We start from the raw sequence: 13987 nt of genomic DNA, 5'->3' as shown, positions 1-13987 counted from the left end.
AAGAAACCTGCATTTCACATATATTATAAATAATTAATACATCATTTATATAGATAAAATAATTATTGTGTTGTGAGAATTAAATGAGATAATTTGTATAAAATCATAGCACAACAGCATGAGGAATATGGTCAGTGATACTGTAATAGTGATGTATGGGGACAGATGGTAGCTTCACTTGTGAAAATAACATAATGTATAAACTTGTTGAATTACTTACATTGTACACCTGAAACTACTGTAACATTGTGTGTCAACTGTACTCAAAAATTTTTTTTAAATACCTACCACAATGCTAGGTACATATAAGCATTTTATGAAACATGCATTATTACAAAGAGACTATTTTAAATGAGAACACAACAGTTCTCTAAGGCATAAGGTATTTATCTCACCTCTGCTATTTATTTTATGTTTTATAATGAAGTCTCAGAGAGGTTAAGTGACTTCCTTACAGACTCTACCACCTTTAAGTTGGGTTAGCTTTCCCTCCTGTGAATTTACAATGAATCTTCTTCTTACACTGTTAATGTATTAATTATAAGATAATGTAATATGTCATTCAGAATGACATATGGGCAGAGATCATGTTTGTTAGCTTAATTTCATAGAAGACTTCTGGTTACCCAGCTCACTGCCTGGCACAATAGTAAGTCTCCAGTGTATGATTATTGAGTGAATAGATTAATTACCAAGGTCACAATTTTTATGTAGTAAATCAGCCCTCCTGTTTCCTATTTCCATTCTTATTTACAAATATTATTGGCGTTATAACCATGCTTCTTAGGCACTACACTAGATTGAAAGAGTGAAGACTGTAGAGATACATAAAACACACTTTCTGTTCCGGGAATGTGTGTCTATTACAGGTAGGAGATGGATAGTATAGTAGCTTCTTTTGGCTCCAATAACAAACTACTATAAATGTGGTGGCATAAACAATAGCAGTTTATTTCCTCATGGTTCTGGAGGCTAAAAGTTCAAAATCAAGTTGTTGTCAAGGGCCTGCTTCTTTGAAGGCTCTTGAGGAGTCTCTGTTCCTTGCCTCTTCGAGCTTCTGGTAGTTCCAGACATTGCTTGGCTTCTGGCTCCATGACTTCAATCTCTGCCTCTGGTCACATTGCCTCCTTCTTTTCTATCTGTTCTCTGTGTATCTCTTATAAGGACACTTGACATTGGTGTTAGGGCCCTCACAGATACTCCAAGAGGATCTCATCTTTGTTCTTTAATTCAATCTGCAAAGACCCTTTTAAAAAAATAAAGTGACATACATAAGTTCCATGGATTTGACATGATGGATATTTTGAGGGACCATTTTTTAGCCTACTACAGATAGTAATCACTGTCAACTCCATTTTTATGAAAGTACAAACAGTTGCTTACTTCAAGTGTGAGGAATGATTGTGTTGCCAACCATAAACGGAGGGATGGCAGTATCTACAAAACACAGCTTAGCCATGCTTAAGGATTGTCTTTTTAAAGTATATTAAGTTCTGAGTATCTTTCTAGCCACCCATGCTAAGTTCTTACTGAGAAATTTAATATGCATTCATCCCTCCCTGCCCCCCAACCCCCATCATAGAAAATAATGGAATACAGAGTCTATATTTTAAATTACTTGGCTACAACTCCCTCACCCTATCTCCATCATTTCCAGTCATGTGGCTTTGGGTAAGTCTTGCCTGTAAAATAAGAATTAAAATAGTACTACCACATTGGGTTATTTTAAGGATTAAATGAATTAATACACAAAAGGCATTTAGAACAGTGCCTTACACATAGTAAGTCTTTAATTAGTTGATGTATATTAACTACTCTTAACTATTGTTATACTTGGCTTTATTGGGGATACAGGAGAAATATAAGACATGGTTCCTTTCCTTGAGGGGAATATAGAAATTTCATTTAGGGAAAATCTGGAAAATATAGGACTAACATAGTTGAGTTCTGGGTGAGGGATGAGAGACCAAAATCGTGAAGTCTGTTTCAGAGGTTGTTATGGTAAATCATATGTGAAATAAGGGCGCCTGAAATGGAGCTGTAGAACAGAGTAGAAAGGTTGGGTAAGTAAAGAATTTTAAAGAACAGTGGACCAAGTCTTGGAAACTACTCTACTATGTTATGGGAGAAAAACAGTCTTTTTCTTAGTTCCACTGTCTTTCTAAAACCAGTATTGATTAGCCTTAATAAGATTCCTTCCAGAGCTCAAGTTTTCTGAATCTGAACTCTTCTGAATTTTGAGGAAATCCCATAGGTCCAATAATTTGTTCAGGTGAACTGAGTGCTAGAAGCCTAACCTAGTTCCAGCCTGTATGTTGTCTGAATTATTCTCTGCTGAATAATCTTTCCTTATCCTCACTCACTTCTGCTCTTATAGCTCTTGAAACACATGGACTTGGTCGCTCTATATGAGAGAAGACTTCCCAAATAAATTACATCTGCTTACATTTTTCTTTGAATACTTACTCTCCTTCTAGTTCATTCCTCTGATAGAAATACAGAGAAATAGCCAGGAAAAATAAGGGCAAAGGTCTTGAAAAAAGAGATGGCTGTTGTTTCTTTTCTTTGAATGATTAGTGTGATCTCACAGTAGATTTTTAGATTGTAAGTATGCAGCTGAGTATAACTGATTCAGCCAGATATAGCAACATTATAATCTCAGCAACTCTTGCAGTTTCTCTATTAAATTTAATAAAATTGCATGAAAGGCAGTCACCCAAACACAAGTGAAAATTTTAAATAATTATTTAATTATTTTAGAATTACTATAATTCAGCTTTAATGTAGCTGTTATTCATTCAAAGAAGATAAATCTAGCATGTCATCTGCTCTATTGAATACCAGAATAACAAAACTGATAATGTTAAGCTTTCCCACTACTAAAGGTTTGATGTTATCTTTATTTAGCATCAGTTCCCTGCTTCCAAAATAGTACATCTCTAGTCATCTTCAGTTAGTGCTTTTAGCTGGAGAGAGTAAAAGTTACCAAAGCAGTAAGGTTTTCAGTTACTTTATAATGAATATATTGGGCCCAGAGTTGAATTATCATGCCTAACATGTAACTCAGAATTTTCCATGATCTCTTTCTTTGATCACCAGGTAATTATTTTCTCTATAAAGTTGCAGTCTTTATTTTTTCTTTTCTTTTCTTTTAGAGAGAGAGTGGGGGAGAAGGGCAGAGAGAGAGAGAGAGAGAGAGAGAGAGAGAATGCCAAGCAGGCTCCATGCTCAGCTCAGAGCCTGATGCTGGGCTCCATCCCAAGACCCTGAGACTATGACCTGAGCAGAAACCAAGAGTCAGATGCTCAGCAGACTGAGCCACCCAGGCACCACCCCGCCCTCCCCACCCAATCCAATGCAGGCTTTTAAAATCCCACATTAAGATACAGGTTTCCCCTGCTGTCTGAAAATGTCTTTTAAGCCACTGTGCTTTTATGAAAGACCTACATTAATACCTGCTTTTGCAAACCTAAAAAAGGGGATTTTCCCTTTTGCAAAATGGTAATCATTTCTTCACTTTATGCCATTCTGACTTACAAAAGGTTTCACAGGAATGCCAGACTTTCAGCTAGCAGGAGAAACCTGTATTTTATTTAGCATTACAGATTATTCTCTTTACTCACTCAAGCTCCCCTATATTTTGAACTTCTCTTTTGTTACTGTGTATGTGTGTGGTGGGGTTGGTAGTGGGGATATCGTGCATGATAAGGATGAGTATAGTTTTTTTTTTTATTAAATGAATTATTTTGCTTTTGCCCATTTTGCTCATTATAGGCAATTTGCAGAATACAGACAGGTAGAAAAAAGGCAATTTGCAAAATACAGACAAATTTAAAACATTACCCAAATATACTTTTGGAAAATTCCAACGACAAAAATGAGCATATTAGCCAAGTGAAAAAATGCTATATTCTTGTTCTTATAAGTTGTTCATGTTTACTAAAGCAAATTTGGGATTTACCTTTTGATACCACTAAGATGTGATCATCAAAACCATCTAGTTCAGAAGTAATATATTTACATCGCAGGTGCTGTTTTATGTTTTGTGGACTTGGGTATTTTACTTCGGAGACAGCACTTTATTAGATGTGAGAAGTTACCTTCGGAGACAAAGATGTTTGTGGGCAGGAAATTCTTTGAGTATTCTTAGATAGCAATATATTGGAGGGATATTTTGAAATTAGTGTATCAGCTTAACACTTTTACTTGGGTAACAGCTTTTTATGAAAGATTTTTCTTTCTTTGTGGCAAAGTTGTGACTTGTAGTTCACCTAGACAGAAGATGGCTTATTTATTCAGGTAATTTTGACATACTGGCAATCATGCTTATACAGCTCAAACAGAAAATTACAAACACTGTCATTTTTTGTGTTACTACTTTGTTAAGAGTTTTCTTGGTAAGGGTTACCACAACCGCTGATTGATGGAAGATACAATTAACCCTAAATTTATAGTTCATTAGTGTAGTTTATTATTCCCACTTGATTTGTACATATCATTGCAAAATTATATTCTACAGTGGAAGCCTCTGCAGTTCTTGTAAGAAAAAAACATTCACAGAAGATTTTGGGTTGCTTAGTAAAATCTAGAAGAATACACACACAGTTCAACATGATGATGTTACTATTACATGACTCAGGAATCCAAATATATAATTTATCATCTTAACAAAAGATCATGTAGGGGTGCCTGGGTGGCTTAGTTGGCTAACTGTCTGACTTTGGCACAGGTCATGATCTCCCAGTTCATGAGTTCAAACTCCATGTTGGGCTCTGTGCTGACAGCTCAGAGCCTGGAGCGTGCTTCAGATTCTGTGTCTCCCTCTATCTCTGCTCCTGCCCCACTCACACTCTGTCTCTGTCTCTGTCTCTGTCTCCCTCTCTCTTTCTCTTCCTCTCTCAAAAAATAAGCATTAAAAAAATATATAAAAATCTTGGGTGCCTGGGTGGCTCAGTTGGCTGAGTGTCCAACTTCGGCTCAGGTCATGATCTTGTGGTTCACGAGTTTGAGCCTCGGGCTCTGTGCTGACAACTCAGAATCTGGAGCCTGCTAAGGACTCTATGTCTCCCTCTCTCTCTCTCTCTCGCTCTCTGCCGCCCCCCCCCCCATACTCTCTCTCTCTCAAAAATAAATAAATGTTAAAAAGTAAAAAAAAATCATCTTTATCAAAAGTGTTTTTGATCTGTAAATAAGGAACATGCCCACATGGAGTTGTCCCCCAAAATATATATCTTATAAATACATTGAGAGATAACTGCATCAAATGAAACTACATTTCTAGGAACTAAAATGCTTTCTGCTATGTTGATAGGGGTAGGACTTGATATAAAAATAACACTAGGATTATTGTCTTCCTTCTGGTGGCAATCTTAAGCTTTTTAGGATGGGAGTTGATAGGGAGTTGAGCTAAGTGAGAGGGGAGAGGAAGAAGGAAAGACAGTAGCAAAGTTGCTTTATTTATTGCATAAATGATGATGCAATGCCAAATAAACAGCCCAATGGGGCAGAATAGAGATCTCAAAGAACAATCCATTTGTGTGTGTTACTTATGTATGATAAGGTGGCACCATAAATCAGTGGACCTATATGTGAACGGTAAGTCCATGAAGTTAATAGAAGAAAATAGAAGTGAATATATGTGTGATCCAAGGGCTCAATAAGTGACTTCTTGACAAAATTTTAAGGCACAAACCATAAGGCAAACAGTGGTAAATTAAAATTAAGGGTTTTTAATGCAATGAAACCTCCAGGGCCAAAGTTAAAGGCAGATGACAGAATAAGAGAATATATAGGCAATGTGTATAACCAATAAGAGATTAATATCTTGGTTATATATGGAGCTCCTGGAATCAACAAGAAAAGACAAATAGGTGAAGGATAGGAACAGAAAATTTATTTTGGGGAAAACCCTAAAATCTAGGGAAACTGTGCTCAAAATCATTAATAATTTTGAAGACACACGTTGTAAAAGCAATGGGATACTACCTTCTACCTGTTAGACCAGCAAAGTTAGAAAGTTTGATAAAGCCAAGTGTTGACAACCACAAGGGATATGGGGACCTTCATGTACTACTGGTGAGATTATAGGCTAGTACAGACATTCTGCAGAACAAATAAAGAGTATCCTTACTCTCTGACTTTGAAATTCCACTCATGTTTTTTTACTCCAAGGAAATTCTCATGTGGGTTTATAAAGGGACATGTACAGGGTATTTGTTGAGTTTTACTTGTGGTGAGGGAGTTAGGGTAGTCTGGGTGTTCATTACTGGGAGAATGCATAGATAAAATGTGGTGATTACACAACAGGTATTATGCAACAATTAACAACCAGTTTGTTGTTATACATAGCAATATGGATGGATCATAAAAGCATTGCAAAAGAAAACAGCAATAAATAGTACAATACCATTTATATGAATTAAAAATACAAATGTTCACAAAATAATGTACATTTATAAAAGCACATGCAAAGAAAAATATGTTACACACATTTAAGTCATTGTCTGTCTTAAGGATAGGAAGACTTGAATGTGGTATGAGTATAAAGAGAAATAAAAAAATAAATGCAACAAGAGAAGGGCTTTGCAAAAATTGACAATGATGATATGTCAAGAACTGAGTATAATTATTTCTACTCTCTGCACCTGAGATCGCAAGCAAAACAACACAAAACAGTGTTAGGACAATAACAGAAATTAAATAATAACAGATATTAAAAATAAAAATTATCTATAATTCCTCTACAGATTCACATTGTTTGAAAGAATGAAATTTGTTGTTGATGTTATTGTTGTTGTTAGTCTTTGTAACTGGTGCCTGACATGGAGTGGTAAGTGCCAAGTACATTTATATTATATAATGACTGAAATAAATAGAAAAAATACAACTAATTATTTCTCAGTAACCCTGTGTTCCTTAGTTGTTATCTCCAAGGTTTAAACTGCTTTGAATCAGGGAAGTAAATATAGCTTCCGTTTTGGTGGCTCTGTGCACCATATCACAAATGATTGTAATTTAATTAGAGACATCTATATAAAATACAAATTTGATTACTCCCATGGTCAAATTCTTTATTGGCTTCATTTAAGCTTTTATGGGAGGGGAAAATGACTTTTAAAAATGTAACATACACATACTTTGGTTCCTGACTACATCTTTTTGCTTCATCTCTCTCTTCAAGCACCCTGAGCTCCATGCTATAAGAAGCTTCTTTTCTTTCACAAATGTGACATGTTGTTTGATCACCATTTGCCTTTATACCTTCTGATCCTGAAATAATCCTCTTTCACTCAAGAAATTTGCAAGGTGGTTTCAGATACTTGGGGCAATTAAAAAGTCTGTTTTAGGCCAGTTTTTTGTGTTAAGCACTGCCCTGGTTCAAGGGATGCAAAGATAAGAGAAAAGGATGCATTACTTAAGTTAATGTGCTTTTTAGTATCAACGCACTTGATTGAACAGAGTTGCCAAATCATTAATTTTCCACTAATTTAACTTTATCCTTGCCTTCATTGAGCTAGAGAAGTGTCTGTAATTATAAAATGTTAGAGTTGCAAGGGGCCTCTAAGGTCAGACTAGTGCAAATTCTTGGATCAATGGTTAGGAACTAAAGACAGTATGGAGATGTGAATGGCTTAATGCCATAATACATTTTGTCTTCAATCAAGGATAACTTCTAGAACCCTCATCATGCTGCTTTTTAGTTAACCTCAAGGAAGGACCAACATGAACACTTACCTACCTAGAAAGACAAAACCAGACACATAAAGAAGAGAAGGTTAAAGTACAGACTTGTTCATTTGCCACCTTGAGACTTCTTGTGGCATTTTTCTTTTCCTGTAGAATAAGGGGAGTCTGGGCAAAAATAGTTGTTATTGGGCCTCAGACAAGTGCAACTACTAACTATCTGAAGTAGGAATGAGCAGTGGGCATTTTCTTTCTAATGCTGAAGAGCAAATGGAAAAAGGAAAGGTTCATATAAAAAGCCTTGGTTTGTTAAGACTTGGCTTATGTAAACTTGGCTTTATGTAGTTTTCTGTCAGCCAAGATAAATTTTTCCTGGTGAATAAACATATACATTATGTTCAGCCTTGAGTAGTTAGTTTGTTATGTGACAAATGAGAAGACCCAATAGGAATCTCATTGGGAAGTCATATTACCCCCACCCCCTTTTTATTGTAGATAGCCACTTAATTATCTGGTAATATAAAGTGACTTTGATTTATGTAAACATGTACTTTCATAAGAGTCTCTATAATAGATGGTCCCTGACTTAAGATGGCTTGACTTATAATTTTTCAACTTTACCATGGTGTGAGAGTGATATACATTCAGTTGAAACTGTACTTTGTTTTTTAAATTTTGATGTCTTCCTGGGCTAGCAGTATATAGTATGATACTGTCTGCTGATGCTTGGCAGCAGCAGCAATGAGCCACAGCTCCTGGTCAGGCATGGGATCTGGGTGGGGTGGGGGGCAGGTGCAGGGGGTGGAGGCTAACAATCCATATACTTATAACCATTCTGCACCTATACAACCATGCTGTTTTTCACTTTGAGTATTCAATAAATTACATCAAGTATTCAATACTTTATTATAAAATAGGTTTCAGGTTAGATGATTTTGCCCAACTATAAAGTATTGTAAGTGTTCTGAACACATTTAAGGTCAGCTAGGCTAAGCTTGGGTATTTGGCAGGTTAGGTGTAAATGATTTTTTGACTTAGGATATTTTTGACTTACGATGGGTTTATTGGGACATAACACCATTGTAAGTCAAGGAAGATGTGTAGTAACTTTATAGAAGTCAGGGAATATTGATGATCAGAAACCCAAACAACATAGCTATGGGGATCCAGACAGTGCTGATTACCCAAAAGGAAAACTATGCATATGCTTAGGGTGCTAACAAAAAAAGGTTCACCAGAAAAATATCTTTTTAAAAAAGGCATAAAAGTGGCCACAAAGGAGAAAATTAGAAATTCGTTGGGCTTCCTTATACTTTTTTTCCTTTACAGGTTAATAATTGTTTTTATTTTTAATTACATGGTGAGAGATGTGTAGGACTAAGTTTTCAGTCCTATAAAGATTTTAGTGCTTGATCTAAAAAATTCATTATTTAATCCAGGAGTAAATGAGTCATGTGTATGATAGACTTGTTTCCAGTATTCTCTAAGGCCTAAGCATTTCAATCTTGAGTGGATCAGATACTCCCTCTCCTCTTGCTTCTAGCCCCTGGTCAGTTTGGAAAGACACCCACCATAATTGGGTCATTTCTGAACTCTCCCAAGTTAAAATCTTACAAGGCATCTATCCGTAACAAGTGGCAGTTTGGGGTCACTAGTGGTTACTCAACTGAATCATCATCCAAATATTTTACTTTACTTGCTTTACCAGTTCATTATTGAAATTATTTTTTTTCCAAACTTAGCTTAGAGTCTGTCTGAAGCTTGACCACATGTGAAGTTTGACATTTTAAAGGTCAGCTGGTTTGAGTTATTTGTATGTAAGTCAACAGATTTGTTTTTTCTTTTAAACAGGGAAATGTCTATTGTTTTTCCACTTGAAAAACTAAATAAAACACACAAATATCTCATGAGCTCTCCTCAGACTTTCCCAGAAAGAGCCTGTATTTGTGTTGAGACAAAACATAGGGAAGTTTCAAATTTAGATGGTTTGGAGACAGTTCACATTTCAGTAGCTCAAGGCTTAGATAAGGGAAAACCTGTAGAAGGAAGACTTCCACTAGCTTTAAGTGGAGAGAAGAAAATATGACCTCCTCATGTGTGTGTTGTATTCATATCATCTTTTGAGCTTATTGGAAACTGAAGCTTAAAACGCAGAAGAAAACATTTTGGAGTCTTTTACCTTCTCCTGACTGCTCTCTCCTCTAAAGCATGGCTCATATGGCAGAGATAATCTTAGAATGTAAACCAGATCATACACTCCCTTTCATAAAACCCTAACTTTTTTTTCATAGCCCAGAAGATGCATGATCTGCATGATCTGAACTCCAGCCTCGAAGGAGGTCTACACGTAACCCCAATAGAAAATTTAAGGTAGAAGATGATTTCAATTTGTAAAACGTTTATGGGTAACAGAGTAATGTCAAGATTAGGTTTAATGACTGTTCATAAAATAGGCACTATCAGAAAGTAAAATATACCAAGACCAGTGAGATAGAGAGAGGCAGTATAAAAATCTGTTGTTTGTCCACATGCAAACAAAGCCTCCTCTCTGCTCTTCTAAAGATTAGTCCCTTGTCATTAGTGACTGAGATCAAAACATTGCTCTACTTTAAGTGATTGAAATCAAACCTGTATCAGCAAGTTAGAAAGAAAAAAAAAGTCAACTGAGTTGGAGTGGGGAGGGTTAGGGAGGAAGTAGATTGAGGGAGCCTTACCATTGGTTGGTAGAATAACTGTAATTTAAAAAAGCACCACCATTTAACAGCCTCCTTTTTTTGTCACCTTGGTAGCTTTCATATTGCTACCTCTGAAGTCTTCATTGTAATATTAACAGCTATAATTCAGTGTATTACTGGCATCTTTAAAAAATGTGGCACTTTGGTAGAATATGCTCAGGGGAAGGAACTACTTCTTCTTCCACCTTACTTTAGTCTGATTCCTTTCTGTTTCTCTACCTCATTTCTTTTTTTCAGTTACATAAATTGCCAAGCTGTTTGTTACTGGCCCCAGGACCTCCACTCTAGCTATTCCTTCCATCTGGAAGCCCCTCTTCCCTCTATTTGCCTGGCCAACTTTTGCTAATCCTTTAGAACTCAGTGTAACTCAGTGCTCATCAACAAGGACTTTCCATGAATGATTGAATGAATGAGAGATATAAAGAGGAACAGTGCAGAAGAGTAGCCCTCAAGGACATGTAATACTGCTAGGATGATACATTCTGAATACATGAAAAGTTCATGATACAAGGCAAGGATAAGTTAAGAGAGTTGAGTGCTTAGAAGGAACAGTGTCTATTTTTAACTAAGGCTTTGTTATAGACTTTACACAGTAGGGTAGGTTTTGAAGAGAACTTGAAGGATGGTGATATCTGTGTAGATGTAGAGGAGGGGCACTAGAAAATGGAAGAATTTTCTTGTTTTTTTTTTTATTTTTTAGTGTTTATTTATTTTTGAGAGAGACAGAGACAGAGTGTGAGCGGCGGAGGGGCAGAGAGAAAGGGAGACAGAATCCAGAACAGGCTCCAGGCTCTGAGCAAGCTGTCAGCCCAGCAGAATTTCTTGTTTGGGAGAAGTAAATATGGGAGTTGGATTGGAGTGGAGAGACCGATTGGGGAAGGGAAACCTTGAATTTTATAGGTAGAAGAAACCTGATACTCATATTCAGCTGACTTCAACTGAATACCTACCATGTGTCAAGCATGTTAATTTTGCTGTTACTTAATTTTTATTTACCCCAACTATATGAAAAAAAAATATTACTTATCTTTATATTATAGGTAAGGAAACAGATTCATGGAGGTTAAATAACTTGCCCTGGATCACCTGATTAGCAAGCAGCCAAAACTGGTATTTTAGCCCCTTATCTCCTGACTCGGAGTCTAGTACTCGTTTCTACTTTCCTGTGCAATTTCTTACAAACAGTCCCAAAATAAGAATGTTTGGTGGAAATAGGTTTCAGAGGACCTGAATGTGAAATCTGAACTTCGTTTTTTAGCCAACAGTGCCTATTAAAGATAGCGTGATAAGGGGAATTACATGATGAAAATAGTATTTATGAATTATTTTTTTATATTTATATATAAATTTATGTATAATTATTTATATAAAATTTATATATAAATTTATAAAGATTATTCTGGTGGTCATGCGGAGGATAGGTGAGAAGTAGGAGAGTCTGTTGACAGAGAGACTAATCCACATCATTACCAAAACAATAATTGAGGGCTGTGTCCTTGGTTGGGCACTGGGGTGAGGAAAAACTTTTTGCGTGGATTGAGCTATGCAGGTGCTCCTCATTTGACAATAGATATGCTCTTCTTAGGTTGTGTGAACATTCACCTGTGTTTCCCATTGACTTACATTATAATGTAAAATATTTTATCTCCATCTGGCATTGAGGCTAGATAATAGAGCCTGCTGTTCCTAATGAGTGTTCTTTACTAGGTCATTAACTTTATTTTGACCTTTGGTTCCTAGTCTATAAAGGCATTTCTTAAGCCTTTTTCCAGCCTGCACAGTCCACGGTTCTGTGACTAATCCTTAATTGGAAACTGCCATCATTGCTGTTCTCCATCTAAAGAAACATTTTAACACATCTTTTTTGAAACTCCTTATGTTTCCTGTTAAGTTATGGAATGCCTCTACTCGGCAAAAGTCTAGAAGGGTCATTTATACCCATACTTCAGTATTTCTTGATGTTTCTACATATTTAGTCATTCGTGTTGCTGGTACATAGAAAACAAGTAAAACACAAACTGGCCCAAGAGTGAATATGCAGGTGAATAAGATGAAAGGCGGAGACACAATTTAATACACAAATGCATTCTCAGTGCTGAAAACAAACCAGCAAAGAGGCTGGAAGAAAACATTCTAAAATGTTAATAGTAGATATGTGCAGATGTGGGAATTGTGGTTTATTTATGTGTATTTATATACCTCTTTGTCTTTGCTTTTTGCATCATCTAAATTATCTACAGTTAGCATATGTAACTTTTATAATCATCAAAAAATTATAAAAGTATCTTGTTATTTATGCATATCCAAAAGGGCTTTAACATGATGGAAGTTTAGTAAGTCTGTCTTGATTGTTTATTGACTGATCTTTAATGCAAGTAGTGAAGATTGTGTGCTGTAGAGAAATCTTATGTTTTGTTGCTCCTGAGGATCCTTAAAGTGACTCCCAATACTCTACAGCTGGGACCAAGGTGAATTAGGTTCCCAACTCAACAAACATTCACAGAGAATGTACTCTGTGTAACAGAGAGGGGATCTATAAAAAATGGACAAGATTTCCAGGAGCTAACTCCATTAGGGATAATGAGAAATGTACATAGCTAACTATAATTCATAGAAGATGAATTCATGCTGTATTACAGGTACAAACAGAGCTGTGGGACCACAGATGAGGGAGAGATTAGTTTTCCCCTAGGGTAGTAGAGGGATACATTTTTAAATCTGTTTTCCAATTATATAGTAACTAGTATCTTCCACAGTTAATCATTTTCAACCCACCTACATAATTTTCCCCTTATCTGCATACCAGTTTTATAGTTGATTCATCTTTTAAATAATTCAAATAAATGAATTAAGAAAGTAAACTTTATCTTACTACTATAAATGGAAAACTAGTTCTCTTGCCATAAAAAGACAGTAACTAAAAATAAAGACAGTATAAACAAAATAGGGTTATTAAATTCTATGTAGGTAGTGTTGCCTGTTCCTTGGCACTGAAACCAAGTCCTTAAAAAAAAAAAAAAACTTAACAAGTGTTGGAGACATGCTAATGACACTATAGCATGGCACTGGGACTTCTTAATAAATCAGAAAATCAGAAAAAGAATTGAAAATGGAATGGCTTTCTCACCCTGTGATTCAATGCTATTTAATGACTTCTCTTAACCACTCATGATACCAGTCTCACTTCTTTGGAAATACTTTGCTGACTCAGCAGTCCAGATTTTAGGTCTGATAGATATGGTCTTAGTAGAAAAGAAGCAGATTTCATGGAAGAATTGGTGTCTGGGACTTTTGGCTGGTAGAATCTGAGGCAAGGATAGTCTCGTGGAAAAACTGTGCACAGAAACATACTGGTTTCTATGGTGACAGTAGTAAGAGAAGGAGGAAGACTGGCTTCTATTTTACAGTTCTGTTTTTCTGCCCCAGAACTCATTTAGGCTCTAGAGGTAAGGATGAGCTGGATGGTAGTTTTCCTGTGTTTCTAAGGACTTCTTAGTTGTCTCCATCTACAGGAGGGCCTCCACCCCCATCCTCTGTGAGTGGGCTTTAGGCTATGAATGCTTCTGCAG

The 13987-nt window shown here is 36.1% G+C and overlaps 1 protein-coding gene and 1 long non-coding RNA gene across 3 annotated transcripts in view; one reads left to right on the top strand and one right to left on the bottom strand.

The window, feature by feature from the left end:
- The window catches only part of HPSE2 (heparanase 2 (inactive)), a 666791-nt gene that overhangs the window by 177485 nt on the left and 475319 nt on the right, over positions 1–13987 (top strand). The gene's annotated exons all lie outside the window — the stretch shown is intronic.
- Positions 926–13987, bottom strand: part of LOC122231772 — a 28941-nt gene continuing 15879 nt past the window's right edge. Inside the window, exon 3 of the long non-coding RNA XR_006209008.1 lies at positions 926–1246. This is a non-coding gene — a long non-coding RNA (uncharacterized LOC122231772). The remainder of the gene's footprint in view (positions 1247–13987) is intronic.

Source organism: Panthera tigris, chromosome D2 (assembly GCF_018350195.1).
Source record: "Panthera tigris isolate Pti1 chromosome D2, P.tigris_Pti1_mat1.1, whole genome shotgun sequence".
Taxonomy (NCBI): Eukaryota; Metazoa; Chordata; class Mammalia; order Carnivora; family Felidae; genus Panthera; species Panthera tigris.
Note: the sequence above shows the minus strand (reverse complement) of the source record. Positions and strands in the feature narration are given on the sequence as shown.